The 15,696-nt window shown below is 39.0% G+C and overlaps 1 pseudogene across 1 annotated transcript; it reads right to left on the bottom strand.

Annotated features, from left to right (window-relative positions):
• Positions 1–9,032: 9,032 nt before the first annotated feature.
• On the bottom strand, positions 9,033–14,653 carry LOC124036670 (annotated as a pseudogene). Its single transcript, XR_006838942.1, has 3 exons — positions 13,448–14,653; positions 11,918–12,444; positions 9,033–9,656 (listed from the first exon to the last, which is right to left on the bottom strand). The product of XR_006838942.1 is annotated as a COUP transcription factor 2-like (transcript).
• Positions 14,654–15,696: the final 1,043 nt, after the last annotated feature.

The following is a 15,696-nucleotide window of genomic DNA, read 5'->3' as shown; positions in this document are numbered from 1 at the left end:
TGCCATTGCTGTCTGCTTACTCCTTCAAAGTAGGCCATCAAACTGTACAACTCTCTGATGTTCAGGTACACTAGGGATATTATGTGTTGCTGTCGACATGGCTCTGCCCTCACGGAGCTGCCTCTTTGTTATCACAAAAGGGGATACAAGTCCTTCAGGGAATACTCGTTTTTTTTACCACTACAACTTGACCACTATACCAACACCACCACCACCAATAACTGCTACGTCATTATTATTATTACTAGTAGCAGTAGTAGTAGGAGGAGGAGGCTACGATAAAGGTTCGTACAGTCAGGATGCTCACACTTCTCTAGGTTTTGCTTGAGTTTAACCCATTATATGTGTTTCCAAAGTTGTGAAACTGTCCTCCAAGTACGTATTTAAATGTTCTATGTCAAAAACAAATGGGCCTACATTAATTTGTGATATATATTTTTTTGTCTAAGAGATGCCGGGCATTGAGTTTATTATAGCGTTTTTAATTGCCTTCTTACAGAATTAAACACATAGGCTACTCTATTGTAAGTTATGATAGGCCAATAAAATAACTAATAAACCATGTAGGGATAAAACGTGTAGACCTATAACCCTTCAAAAACCTTCACCAACATATTTTCAAAATAATAATGTATTAATCAATTAACTTGTCTTACCATCAGTAATATAGCTACTATCAATGACACGTCATGGCATTCCTTATCTAAAACAGCAATGTAACACACCTAATATAGCCTAAATACTATTATTTGCACTATGCCTGACTAGTGTGCAGTGGATATGAAGGAGCATTGCCAAGTGCGCGTTTGACATCTCATGGTCGCGCGAAAGGTGTTCTTCAACCTCCGGGTTGTGGTGCGTATCTCAAGGAGGGGCCTAAATCGGCTTTGAGAGAGAGATGGAAAAACAACAGTTCGATCACAAGCAGTTGGGGACAAAGCTATGTGTACGGGTGACGTCTCCATAAGAATACACGACGTTGAGCTGATCCGGTATAGGCCTACATGGCATTCCATCCGGTCTTTCTGAAAATAGGCTATTGAATAAGCGACAAGTGTTGAATTAGGCCTAGTTGATAACTGTTTATATGGACTCATAGGCAGCAGTGAGCTAAATGAGCTAATTTTGTGAGATATATCACGATCATTAGCGTATGCCACTTGTTAGTTACATTATCATCAGCCTATTATTATCCTTATCATAATTGTTAGGCGTCAGGTTTCTTAAATCATGTCGCAATGAAATGTATTGAATTTCATGCTGTGTGTATTTTAACGTGTCTCTATTAGCAATAGAACTTAATGTGCCTTTTCCCCAAAATCCAACAGATACAGATACAGTTCAAGGTCATTTGCAATTTCTAGCCATTACAACAAAGCAACAGTGCTCAGCACGCCTTTAGAAAATAGCGAATTCGCATTACTTCAAGCCTATATTAAAAGGGTTGTTGTAGATACAGACATGATGTCCAAAGCGTAATAAAATCGTGATATTACATATTAGCTTGATGTAGCCTAATATATTTTTTCTCAAACTTATTCTCTCCCACAGTTCTCTCTCCCCTCTCTCTCTTTCCCTCTGTTTCTCTCTCTCTCGCACGCGCGCGCACACGCACACACACAGTCAGCTGGTAGTCCCAACCTTGCATTACTTTAATGACTTCAATTTTAACGGCTTAATAAAAAGTCCAGTACACTGAACAATAATCACGAATAATAACAACAACAAAAACACACACAAGACAACTAAAAAAATCTAATCCAATTTTAGACTGGACCTTATAAGAGTTTATGGTTATTTATTATTCTCCAAATGTTTCGGGAGTCTATATGCGCGCAACACGAAGTAATAGGCTACACATCCATACATTCTTGTTGCTATGCTTAATTACACATGCCACGTGTTGTAATTCAGTGTATTAGCCTACAACATTTAAGCTATAACTTCGAATGTGATACATAGTGATTATTAGTTGAATTAAGTATGTTACCTATATCAAACGTTTTTATAAACGAATACATATCAATACATTATCAATAAATAATCCATAAAACATTCATACACTTTTATTGTAAGACAATATAAAGAAGGTGAGCTAGTTTGAGGATGCTGTAGCCTATATGCTACATTTCGAACACCATAGATGTGACCTTTGCATTCTCTTTTTGTATGTTGATAAAATCGTCTCGGTCTGTTAACTTCATCTTACCACATGCCATTCCTCAGTGTAATCAGTGAGGCTCCAAGTCCCATCACTCTCCATTGGCTCCGCGCTAATTATACTTCATACTCAAATACTTTAGGAATGGTACATGCTTCTCTCTCTCCATAAAACATTAAGGAAGTGCGTTTTCCGTCTTCTTGAAATAACAATATTCTGTGCTTACTTGTCCAGTTGTTTTCCGGTTTCCCGCACCCGCTCTTGTTCCTACATTTGTTTGTTAGTCCTCTATTATATCAGTATAACGGCAAATAATGTTCTTGTGTTCAGTGTTCCATGTACAATAGCAAAGTTTCCCAGACCATGACCAAGAGCTTGTGCGTTGTCAGCACAAGCGCCTCAAATAAAATCTTTAAAACACTCAAATATAGGCTATACAAAAAACACACTCTCACACTCCTAACTCAACTGCAGTTGTCGTTCTTTTCCCTCAATTCTATAATCACAAAGCCTTGTGCCCCTTTGTAAGTCGGTGCAGTTTTTTCGAGATGAACTTTGCCATTTTGGTGTCGACTGGCCCCTTTTTTTGCATTTGCTCTGAGAACTCACTTTTAGTGCGGGGAATAGGATTTCGTGCAGAAGTGAGTGTATAAAAAGTTCAGAGAAACACGTTTACAATATTATTGCAGGACTTATTTGCAACATAGCCTGCAACTATGTCATGTATCCTGGTGTTAGTACTGTATCCACGTCGTTGAAGGACAAGCTACATAGTCATTCAGCTATCAAGTGTAAGTTAGGCATGTGTCACTACACAGCTTACATTGGCAGTTAAAACTGGAGAATATGCCAGTGATTGTCAGGTAGACCTATAAGGTGCAGCACAGAGCTCGACGTACGTGTAAATGCGTAGAAATGAACCAATTCGTTAAACATGTTGGGTGTCAGTCAACATTGCGAGAAAGAGATAGTGTGAGAGAGATCTTATACATCAAGTCTGATAGCGTTAGAACAATAAACACACTAGATGTTCAATGTTATTTAAAGTTGTTCATTGCAATCGAGGGGATGGTATAAAGCGAAGCCTCTCATCAGCCTCGTTGGTCTCTCCCTTTGTGTTAAAGTTGTCTCGAGGTCTCGGGAGGGCCTGGAAGTGACAGTTCTGTGAATAGCGGGTAGATGGCACAATTTTCTAACATTTAGAGCGAGAACGCAGGAAGCCGGGAGCACCAAGTCGATTTAAAAGCACTTTATTAAAAATAATAAAGATAGCCGAGAGGCAGTCTAAATACACAATTCTCTATGCAAGATTTTAGAGAATAAGCCTAATTATGGCTTTGTTTACGAACAAACTAAGTGCATGTTTAAAGCGGAGTTGATTTGGAACAAATATTATTTAGAAAAGAGCATAGGTATATACGTAATTGTAATCTCAATAGGCACAAGTCAGAAGATAAGACTATAATAATAATAATAACAATAGTAATAATAATAATAACAATAATAATAATAATAATAGCCTAATACTTTCCATGTCTAACTGTATTAAAGTTATTTGACATTTATTATATTAGCATAGGCCTACTATCAACAGGATGGTGACAGGTTTACCGAGGTTTGTATGTTCACCGCTTGAATGAAGACGATTTCAAATTTCTTTGGGCCGCACAGGGTCTGAAAGACTGGGGATCAGTCCTAGGCTCAGATTCTGGGTGGACGATAGCCCCTCAAATGGCCAGAGGAGCAGTATAGCAAATGTCACAGTACTTACAGAAATGTAACAAACATTTTAGATGGACCTATTTGTCATCAAGGCTATCTCTGAGCCTGATTCATAATCAAGTCAGTGGCAGAGATAGGCTAGGTTACAAGCTCTCTCTCTGGGGGTCAAAATAGTGGGTTGCCGGTCGTGCCAGGCCACCACATTATGTATAGGCTACTTTATCAAATGACCTGCAATCTAAAGAAAAGTCAAAACAAACAACAGAATAAAATAGAGGGACGAGCATGATTATGAAATCATCAGCTAACTATTGTCTCGCCCTTTCACATTTTGTCCAGGAGCGTTTTGGAACTGGACCGTTGCTTTGTAGATTTGGACTAAGGTTTATGAGCAGCACCTTGATAACACCGTGATAGTGATAATAATAGTACGAAACACAGTTAAGTCTATAAATCATGCTGTAATTTGACTTTAAGCGCGGTCATCATTTGGGTACTTTGCCTTTGACGTAGGCCTAATGTTCCCACGTTTTTCATCACAAACATGACATTTTTACATATAAACGATACACATGCACACGCCTTGCTCTCACGCAAGCACACAAGTACGCACAGCACACACACATGCAAATACTTAGCTAGGCCTACACACAGCCTATGCAAACAGAGAAACATATAACATACAAACATACACATATGCTACATACATAGACTACAGACATACATATACTGAAGAAGAAGAAAAAACGTTAGGAATCAATCAATGAGATTACAAAGCAGTGTTGGTTGTTCGTTTGCAGAGCTCATGCAGTGTTTGCAGTGCTCGTGCAGGACACAGGCATATCACAGGCATATTGACTGACTTTCAGGAGACTGTTGTAGGCTTGGCCTACGTGGAGCCCACCGGAGTTGGATGTTGACCTGACGCCAGCCTCTGTTCAAGACCTTTGTTCAGCCCAATAACTATATATACATTGATTTTTTTAGTTTTCAAGCGTCTTTGAGAATACATGTATAATGAAAGCGGTATATGAAATAAATATATTATTATTAAATCCAAAATGTTTTTTTTGTTTTTTTTTCACGAGGAAATAAATAAAAGTGACATTGTACTGAGGGAGACCTCATTAGTTCGTTGTCCAACGCTAATAAATGAACAGAAGTGCAAATTATAGAGTTCAGCCTCAACACACGCTCTGTCAACTAAAATCAGTCCGGTGAAGCCATGATCCGAATTACTTAAAAGGTATTCCTACCGGGCTATTATCGTAAAGCAATTCATTAAAAATCAAAAGAAAATAAGACAATTAATATTGCCCTTTTCATAAGATTTCTGAGTTGTAGGCCTAATGACTTTAGTACTATTACATGTAGGCCTAAAATATTTAGTGACAGAAAACGTGCAAGTACATACAGTATATTCCCTGTACTGTATCTTGGCCTATGGTCTCGGATCTCAAAAGGTTGCAAAGATACATTGACAGGTGGAATGTCTGCATCAAAAATATTAAAAACATTTCGTATAAGGCCAATCATAAACAACCCTTTCATTGTAGTCACAATTTAGTAACACTAACAGGGGCAAACGCAAACTGCATTGAATTACAGCATAATTAGATTTAGTTCACTTTCACCATTAATTAGACAGAAGCATGGTGGGATGCCTTTGCAATCTGAGAAATAGTAAAGTCGTCTGAAATTAGATTTATTTACACAAATAAATCCTGACACTGTGTTGCACAGTATGGTTTAGGCTACACTTTTATATCCTTTATCTGGTGCTGCATATTTATTGTAGTAGTAATCTGTAGGCTAGTAGTAGTAGTAGTGGTAGTAGTAGGTCTAGTGGTAGTAGTAGTGGTATTAGTAGGTCTAGTGGTAGTAGTAACACTACTAATAATAATCTCAAATGTAGTATTAATACAATAGAGAATAAAATATAATTTACATATAGGCCATTTGTCTTGGATAATATGAAATAGCGTATTGTTTAGTATTTTTTCTTACAGAAATTGTACACAGAATAGGCCTATTGAACTTAAAACGTATATATTTGAAGGTGCTGGGCATTAGTAAGTAATGAAATAATCATCAGGCTTTTGTCAAATTCTATCATGAAGACAACAATTCATAATTCACGATTTTGCAAGTGCTGGTTAGGCCTACTAATCATGGAAGATATAGTTGAATACCTCCGATAGTTTTATTGAGGCTCTGGGTCTCGATGAAGGGGGTCCATTTCTTAAGCAATGTGGTTTCTATTATGGAAAACTGCTTTGCTCCGGGGAGCCGTAGCATGCGTTGGATTGCAAGACGCCATATTGACTCAACTAATAGGACATCGAGTTAAAGTGCGCTTTAAGGCTGGGGGATCGCACGCTTGATCTCGCTTTACACACAACACAAATGTCAACTAATACGCAACTAGAGAGGTAGAGGTGGTACTTAGTGTAGTAAAATCAAGCAAACGATAGCCTATATATTGTCTGCTGCTTCCGGTAAAAACACAGGGTAGCCTATAAATATAGCATTTCGGACATATTTTTAACGTCCACTGTAGCATTTTATTTATGAACTCAAGTCAGACATGCTAGTACCTGCAGGGTTGCCTTATTCGTCGAGGTGTTATAAGTTCACTAAAGGAATTTGATATAATGTGCAAAAGCACCAAGGCTATGTACAAATATAAATGAAACCTACATTACGAACAGTCCTCTCCTCTGCAATGGTACACATAGGCCAAGTTCACTTCAATTCGTGAGGCCAAAAATTGGCCATACCCAAAAGCCTTTCTCTCACTCTCTCGGTCTCGCTCTCTCTCGCGCGCACTTTCTCTCTCTCTCACACGCACACACGATTTTGACTGATTAGTAATAAGAAAACATGGAAATGCGTATTTTTTTTTCAAATTCATAAATTATAATTTAATACCAAGAACAAATTTACAGCAGAATGCTTGTTTACAATAAGCTAACACAAACAAACAATTGTGTTCAACTATAAACTTCCACACACACTCACATATATCACTTGCAATTAATAATCATAATAATCATAATCATTAAAAAAAAGTATCTATACGTTATCAATACCCTGCAGTCATATATTTTTATATATTTATATAAAAACGTGGGTCAGTTTAAACTGTTCATAATTACAATCATGTATCATTCTCTGGTCCATATGTGGCATGGAAACAGCCAAAGAGCACTGTTCAATCAACTACACAATATGATCCCTTTTTATCCAACCACAACATGGTGTCTCGTGTGTTGAAGAAAAGCCCCAAAAACAAGGACACATTTTTTTCACACACACTCTTACACACTCTTACACACTCTCTCTTACACTCTCACTCTCTCTCTCTCTCTCACTCTCTCTCTCTCTCTCTCTCTCTCTCTCACTCTCTCTCTCTCTCTCTCTCTCTCTCTCTCTCTCTCTCTCTCTCACTCTCTCTCTCTCTCTCTCTCTCTCTCTCTCTCTCTCTCTCTCTCTCTCTCTCTCTCTCTCTCTCTCTCTCTCTCTCTCTCTCTCTCTCTCTCTCTCTCTCTCTCTCTCACTCACTCACCTATTCTCTCTCTCTCTCACACACACACACACACACACACACACACACACACACACACACACACACACACACACACACACACACACACACACACACACACACACACACACACACACACACACACACACACACACACACACACACACACACACACACACACACACACACACACACACACACACAAGGCATTTGTCACAGACCAAAGGAGCAGAACGCAGAACACTAAGTCAAAATAGCTTTCCAGACCAGCTCACCCTGTTTAGTCTTAGCCTATTGTTGAACATTTTGTTTCTTTTTTAAATACAAGGGCTAGTGTACTGAATGCACAGATTATATCTATACAGTCAAAAACATTTACATGTATATATATCAAAGGTAAAATAGGTTAGCGACCTGTGGCCATGCATTCACAGTCTAAATACATGAAAAAGAAAACATTTTTGTCTTAATATGTATATACATTACAAACATAACTTTCAGTGATACTAGCTAAGTCTGCCACTGAATTGAAGACGTTGTATTACCGAAAAAATAGCAAACACAGTTTTTCTTAATCACATACTTTGTATAAAGGAAAATTCATTGAAATGAATTGACCTATATTTACAACAATACTGCCTCTAATTAACGTTTTTCAAGTGAAATACACAAGCATAAGACTGAAGTTTCAAACCTAATAGTGTTCCCAAAGTTGTATACTGAAACAACGTTTTGATTAGAAATTACTTCGCGCTTTTCAGGCACTTAATGCTTGCAGTGTATAGAGGGTGACATTTCAGGGATGTCATAATAATACTGCTATTAAACACTATTCCAGCTGTACTTAAAGGTATATGACCCTTGACCTTTCCAATTTCAAAATAAGGTATTGTATGGCTAGATGTTTTCATTGATGTTTAGGCCTACATTGCAAGACACAATGTTATATGCATTACCTGCCTAAATTAATATAATAATTCATTTGCATCTACATTTACAAGCCACAATCACCCTTCAATAGCGAGGCTTCATACATTTTTTTAACTGTCTTTAAATTGATGCAAAACATTTCGAGCTGGGTGCATGTGGGGATGCACAAAGTTGAAATGGGTTCATAAAGCATAGCCTACATACTGGTAACCGATATCACACACTGTTCAGCAATAGCTGTTTTGCCTTGAATCTTCTATGAAACGTTAAGAGCAGATGTGGTTCGACTGGCTCAACTAAGCAGTGACAAAACAGGGCAACCCTGGAACATAACGTCTATACTCAATTGGAAAGAGCAATGATTTAGCTGGGTCAGAAAGTTGAACCTGAACTCCGAAAAAACACCATTGTCCAGTTTATTGTGTGTCATTTTAAGAGTAAGTGCGTTTGCAGCATTAAGCATGTAGTTATAAGCATTTTCCTATATTGCTGTGGATTTAGTTTTAATTCTTGAAGAACATTTTACATTACTTAACTGTTTCAAAAGAAGTCATGGTTTTAGAAAAGAACACCACTTGTACTACAGAATCACATAGGCCGGTTTGGAACCAGAAAGGAGGAACAAAAGAAAAGTACAAAAAACAGCTAGATACATGGACACAGGACAAGTCATTTGGAAAAAGAAAACGTACTTTTTTATTTTCTCCTAAGTTTTTCCAAATGTTCATTTTAAATGCACTTTATAGTTTCCATTTTCCTTTTGAGGATTACCAAAATCCTTTTCCTTATTTTTTTTTCGTTTTCTTTTTTCTTAAAAATGGATAAGAAGCAAGTTGTTCCGAATGACACTGGGAGCTTTTATCTGCATTTTGAAAGTTCGCTGAATGTCTCAATTTTAAAATTCACAGTCATTTACAACAATGTCTTTCTTTGTGAAAGCAAGCTCTTGTAACAGCCGTTTTCCTTCAACAAAAGAAGCGCTAACCATTGTAGTCTTACCCCCTTTGTTCATTCCTTCTGCTTACTGAATTGACATGTAGGGCCAGTTAAAACTGCTCCCCGAAAGCAACATATCCCTGATGAGGGTTTCAATTGGGGTTTTACCTACCAATCGGACGAAAAACAATTGCTCTATGACCGATGAAGAGACTGTGCGCAGCGAAGGCAAGCGAAGTAACAATTTCCCAAATCGTGTAGGCTGGTTGGGATACTGGCTCCGAACATATTCCTCCAGGGCGCACTGTGACTTCTCTTGCAAACTTTCCACATGGGCCACATCTGAGAGGCCACAAGCATCTGAAAAAAAGAAGCAAATTAACTAAAAATTCATCACACATTTATGACAGAACACTAATAGAAATGCTAAAGACCCCTCTTGTTGGCTATACGGTATATTACGTGACAGGTGCGCTTAAAAATGTTTGTACATTTTCTGTGTTAAATTTGGTCACTGAGGTGTGTTAGTAGCCTATAACATAACCTATTTTATGTTGATTAAACAATAAAAACCAATCAAACTGCATGTGATTACCATAATCAAACAGCAAGTTATGGCCACTATTATCGCCATCACTAACATATTCAGTAGGCCTACATTGTTTTCTTGTTAAAGAACACACCCATCTGTTTGCGAACATAGGCTATATTTTGTTGAATTTACATTGAATGTACCACGTTTTCTGGAAAAACTGTATCATAATCAATAGCCTATATCATGTGATTATTAATGTCACCCTAGCGCGGTGTATAAGAGCAGGCAATTATTTGTTGCCTTATATTTGGAAACTGTAGGCTATTGTTTAAAAGAAACTGGACAGGCACTGAACTTAATTACAAATTCTTACATTTGAATAGGAGTTTGGGTTAACACACACACACACACACACACACACACACACACACACACACACACACACACACACACACACACACACACACACACACACACACACACACACACACACACACACACACACACACACACACACACACACACACACACACACACACACACACACACACACACACACAGGGAAAGAGAGTTGTGACATGGTGACCTCTGTATTGCGTTTTGATTTGTCTCGAAGAAGGGCTAGAAACCGAAGCTATCCCTAACATGGATAGTACTAACCAAGTCACCTTAATAAACAAGAAAAATGGCGGTCAATGATATGTAGCAGTGCAAACTCTAAATATTCATTGAATACATTGAATACATTTACTACACGCAATATAATTAACATATATTGTTTAAACCGCCCAGGCATTTTTGTAGAATAGGCTAGGCCTAAGCCAATAGCCTAGTTTGTAAAATGTTGGCTATATAAAATAAGACAATGTTGTAGGCCTATTGTAAAAACAACTTATCAATTAGATAAGTTGTTATCTAATTATTGCCTAATTCTGCATAGGTCTGTATTTTCACAGACCTATGTAATGTAATCATATAGCAGGGAAGTATAGGCCATGACCCAGTTTTGGAAGAAGTCCAAAAAATGCACACACATGATTTGATTGGATCCCTAGATCTCCCTAACAGGGTGGCCTAGTGGGGTGGCAGGGTAGCCTAGTGGTTAGAGCGTTGGACTAGTAACCGAAAGGTTGCAAGTTCGAATCCCCGAGCTTACAAGGTACAAATCTGTCCTTCTGCCCCTGAATAGGCAGTTAACACACTGTTCCTAGGCCGTCATTGAAAATAAGAATTTGTTCTTAACTGACTTGCCTAGTAAAATAAAGGTAGAATAAATAAAAAATTAAACAGAACAGAGGGGAATAGAAAATAATTTTCCCACAATAACTGAAATGTCCGTCATGTGATCAGGCTAAATGTGGTAGAACGGCAAATTGTTGTTATTCTATTAATCAAACCGTCAATAAGATAAACTATTCCGTACAATTCCTGGCCCTCCCTGGCGTGAATAGGTTACGTTGTATGCTGTATGCCGTGGTTTAACAAATGGAGCATTAGGCCCGTCTTTCCTTTGCTATACCCCACCCCCTTAGAGCGTGACATCATTAATATCTGTCAATGCATTATAAATACAAACAAGTGAATCCACATAGGCTATACAATATATCCTAAAGGTACGTAAATTATTCTCAAAATGTAATTTTCAATCAAATATCGACAGTTTGTTTGTGATGACATACATGTCTTTGCTGAAATACTAGTTTAGTGACTTTTATGATGTGGGTCAAAGTTATCTTTCAGAGCAGCCTATTTTGTTGACAGCGTGTACTCAGAATGTAAATTTAATCAAGTGTGTGGCTATGCCTGACCAATCAGTAAAGGCAAATGATTGGCCATTTTATGACTAATGCCCAACAGCGCATTGATATAGGCCTACAGGCGGTTAGTTGAAAGCTTATATGTTTTTTTTCCTCTATGGGATTTTAAGACAGGCCAGGCATTTGCAAACTTTGCTCAGTTTATATATTTCATTGCATGCCTAGCCTATATTGTTTTCAAACCGGGAAAGTTCAAGCACACGTGACCTAAACACATTCTCATACTGCATAACTGGAAATGTCATATTCTGATGCAATTTGGAGTTTACCTGATGTGAAGAGCACAATTGCCTTTAAACAGCTGTATTCAGCAGAGTCAACGTGCAAAGCTTTCAGCTTTTCCACTTGTTCTTGGAAGATCCTAATGTGGTCCATAAATGCGACCACTCTGTCCGCAGACATGGGGGAGGCATGTAGGCCAGCCGCGGCCAGAAGTGGAGCCACATGGAGAGGCATGGAGCACTGTGCGGCGTTGAGCACAAATAACTCACTCCAGGTCAACCGCAGAAGAGCCACCTGGTCAGTAATCTGAAGGTCTGGAAAGAAGGGATATTCCTGGCCCACTCCACGGCGCTGAACAGCATCCTGGCCGCCAGTTCACATATGTTCTCGATGCCCATGATGTTGTTGGGTTGCATGCATTGACTGCCATACCGGGACGTTGGGTAGGGCTCCGCTCTCAGCAGTAGAGAGATATATCCGGATAAGTAGGAATGGCAGTGGAGTGGGTCCCCATTTGTCAAGGCGAACTGGCCATGGTGTGGCTGTGTGGGTGGCATCCGTCCCCGTTGCACCGCTGCAGTAAAAAGAGAAACTGCAGATATTGATGCCTGAATTCTACACATCAAGAGACATGTAACCCTTCTGACAGGACGCTATGACAAATATTGTTACACTATAGCAGTTCGAGGAATACACATACTGAATACGAGTTTAGACATTGCTTTTGCTATTCAACTGCTATGATGAAATCTATGGATCCAACATTATAAACAAAAACAATAAGCCTACATAGGTTACAACAATTATAGCCTAATATGAAGTAGGTTATGCAAACAATGACTTTCAATTACTGTAGAGATCGATACAAGCATATTGCCCGGAAAAGTCATGATGCTCTATGGAACATTTTAGAAGTACAAATCTGTATTTAACATTCTCATTTTGTTGTTGGACTACAACAACATGAGCGAACTGAATAGAAGCACAAAGGCAAGGCAGTTATTGCATGTTGTAACCCTTAACCTACTTAGCAATCTATTCGGCAAATTTTATTTTGACTAATATTTTCGACTGATCATTGAATAGAACAATTCTAAAGATACACATATGCCCTTTTCTATGTACAGTTCCGTTTTTTGGTCGAGATTAACACGACACATTGTGTGGGATCTATACACGCTGTCTCTTCACTCCACACTCGCCATAATAGCGCTGTAGCCTCTATGTGCTTCTATTCAAATACAGACGCATATCCATTTTGTCTCTTCCAAGGGGACGGGTCAGCTCTAATAATCTACATCCAAACTCGTATGACTATTGTTTCTGAAGGCCATATTATTAATAGGGAGCTCAAGAAATATAACTCTTTAGTCGAACGCGAAAAGGGAGGTTTGTTAACGGTGTAGAGCACTAAATGCAGGGGGCTCTATTGCGTGCTTCGGCCGCACAGCCTTGGGAAGAAGAGTCGGGGAGAGAATATGGGAGACCGCCACACATACAATTATTAATTAAGATAATACATTCATCGCACGACATACAGGACAAATACATCAATAAGAAAATAAAAATTCCAATACCTTCCCGTCTCATGCCAACTTTCAGGCATTTTTTGAGGCGGCAGTACTGACACTGATTGCGATGGTGCTGGTCAATGGGACAATTCCTGTTGGCACGACATGTGTAACTGAGGTTCCTTCGTACGCTCCGTTTGAAGAAGCTTTTGCACCCCTCGCAAGTAAACTGGCCATAGTGTTTACCACTAGATTTATCCCCGCAAACCACGCATTCTATGTGCTGTGGCTGCTGTTTCTCCGACTGCGTCGTCTGGTTTGTCGGCGTAGACTGTACAGTGTTGTTCGGGGGTCCTTGGACGGTTGTCTGAGGGGTCGGAGGGGCGACCTGAGAGCCTGACAGATTCAACTGAGGGGTCGGAAGGGATAGTCCTCCTTGAGATTGCGAAGAAAGGGTACCTTGGGTCTCAGCCACATCGTCCTGGGAGCCTCTCCACACTACCATTGCCATATCTATCAGTCAACGTAAGGAAACTTTTTGTCTGCCGTTTTTGGTTTCGCCGTGCTTGTTCTCTCAAAAGAATGCAGCACGCTGTAATCAAAATGAATAGTCAAATAAATAAATGACAAAAGCCTACTGATGTCGATTGTCCGTTGAATCTGGCGAAAATGTCAAATTGTATTGCTGTTATAGACGACGCGAAGCACACGTTTTAAAACTGATGTGATGGCGAGCTGATTCGCAGCATTGCGCTTAGAGGCCAAGTCCAGGGGCGCTTGCAGTCAGCCATTCAGGAGACTCGAAATGGATAAAAAAAAAGAGCAAATGATTGCAATAATGAAATGAGGTAGCCTATTCAAGAAACGAAGCAGTAAGTTGAACGTATAGGCGACGTGACAGCAGCATAAACCACACAATTGATTTAGGCTACACACTAGCAGCAGAGCGCTATCAAGTTCCAGCTCAAGTCATGAAGAAAATCATCAACTGGTAAAAAAAATATTGCTGCTTCTCCCTTTTCTTGTGAGGTGGTTCGAGCAGCAGCGCGCAGCTGAAGCCAATGCTATGAAGTCAACTCTCCGACAAGCAAGTGAAAATAAAACAAAAAGATCACAACTTATAGAACCTCCTTCATGCAGGAAAAATAATTTGAAAAAGAGCAGAGAATCAAAGTGATCAAATATGTTAAAAAGGGTGAGGTTAGGAAGTGATTGCGAATTGTAGGAGCTGGGCTAGCAGAATGCTTTCTCTCTGATCAGCTCACTGAGCTCTCTATATAGTGAACTTTGACACGACTGCTGCAACTTAGCACACGTTACCATGGAGATGAGCTGCCATATAAGGAAAGTGACTGTGTTTGACTGGTCAGAGCTCACGGACCTCCCCCTGAACCCCATTGGCTAGTCGGCACTTGTGCTACTTGGTGCCTTGCCAAAGCAAGGATAGGTGTCGAGAAAATGCTTGGTCCTAAAAGGAGACACGTTAAAGGAGAGGACAATGCTCCCAATTCACCGATTTTCATGAAATACACATATAAAGTTCTAAATGTTCAATGATTACATTCTCTGACCACGTACTGTTTCTTGGTATGTGTTTGTAAGTTACTGAGTAGCCTTAAGTGAGTCGGTTGCCTAATAAATGTTTGCCTGAAATGTAATAGTCTGAGAGATGTGAGGATGGTATTTTTGCGTCTGATATATGTCTGATATTGCCTCTGATATAGCCTATGTCTGATATATATCAGACACCAAAATACCACCCTGACCTCTCTCAGGTGTAGCCTATATATTGCGTCTGATAAAGGCTTTTATGAGATGCATTAGCATATAGTGCTCCTGCATTTAACTCAAACTTTTGTATCTAGCCTACCATTACATTAGAAATAGCCGAATGCAATAGAAGTAGCCTATCAGAAGTTAAAATGAACCATTATTATAGGTTATGGCTTTGTACAAAATAAATGATGACAATTACGGCATACAATTGAATGTAGGATATGCATCTGTAAGTGAAAATCATTGTTAAACCTTATTGAAAATGGTAATACCTCTCGTTGCAACACATTTGTCTATATGCTACATAGGCTTTCTAAATCTATCGTGAGCTGTATGAAAGGTGCTATACAAATAAAGTTAGGACTATTATTATTATTGTATTAGGCTGATTCAGGCATATTATCAGACAACTTAGCCTATGTTCAATCACAGTGTTGGGATGGTCAATTTTCTTACAATATAATCTTATTCCCGAACAGGCTACATCACGGTTTCTTTCAGTCAATTTAGTCAAATGCTTATTAGTAGACTATTTCTGA

The sequence above is a fragment of the Oncorhynchus gorbuscha genome, linkage group LG01 (genome assembly GCF_021184085.1).
Source record: "Oncorhynchus gorbuscha isolate QuinsamMale2020 ecotype Even-year linkage group LG01, OgorEven_v1.0, whole genome shotgun sequence".
NCBI lineage: Eukaryota > Metazoa > Chordata > Actinopteri > Salmoniformes > Salmonidae > Oncorhynchus > Oncorhynchus gorbuscha.
Note: the sequence above shows the minus strand (reverse complement) of the source record. Positions and strands in the feature narration are given on the sequence as shown.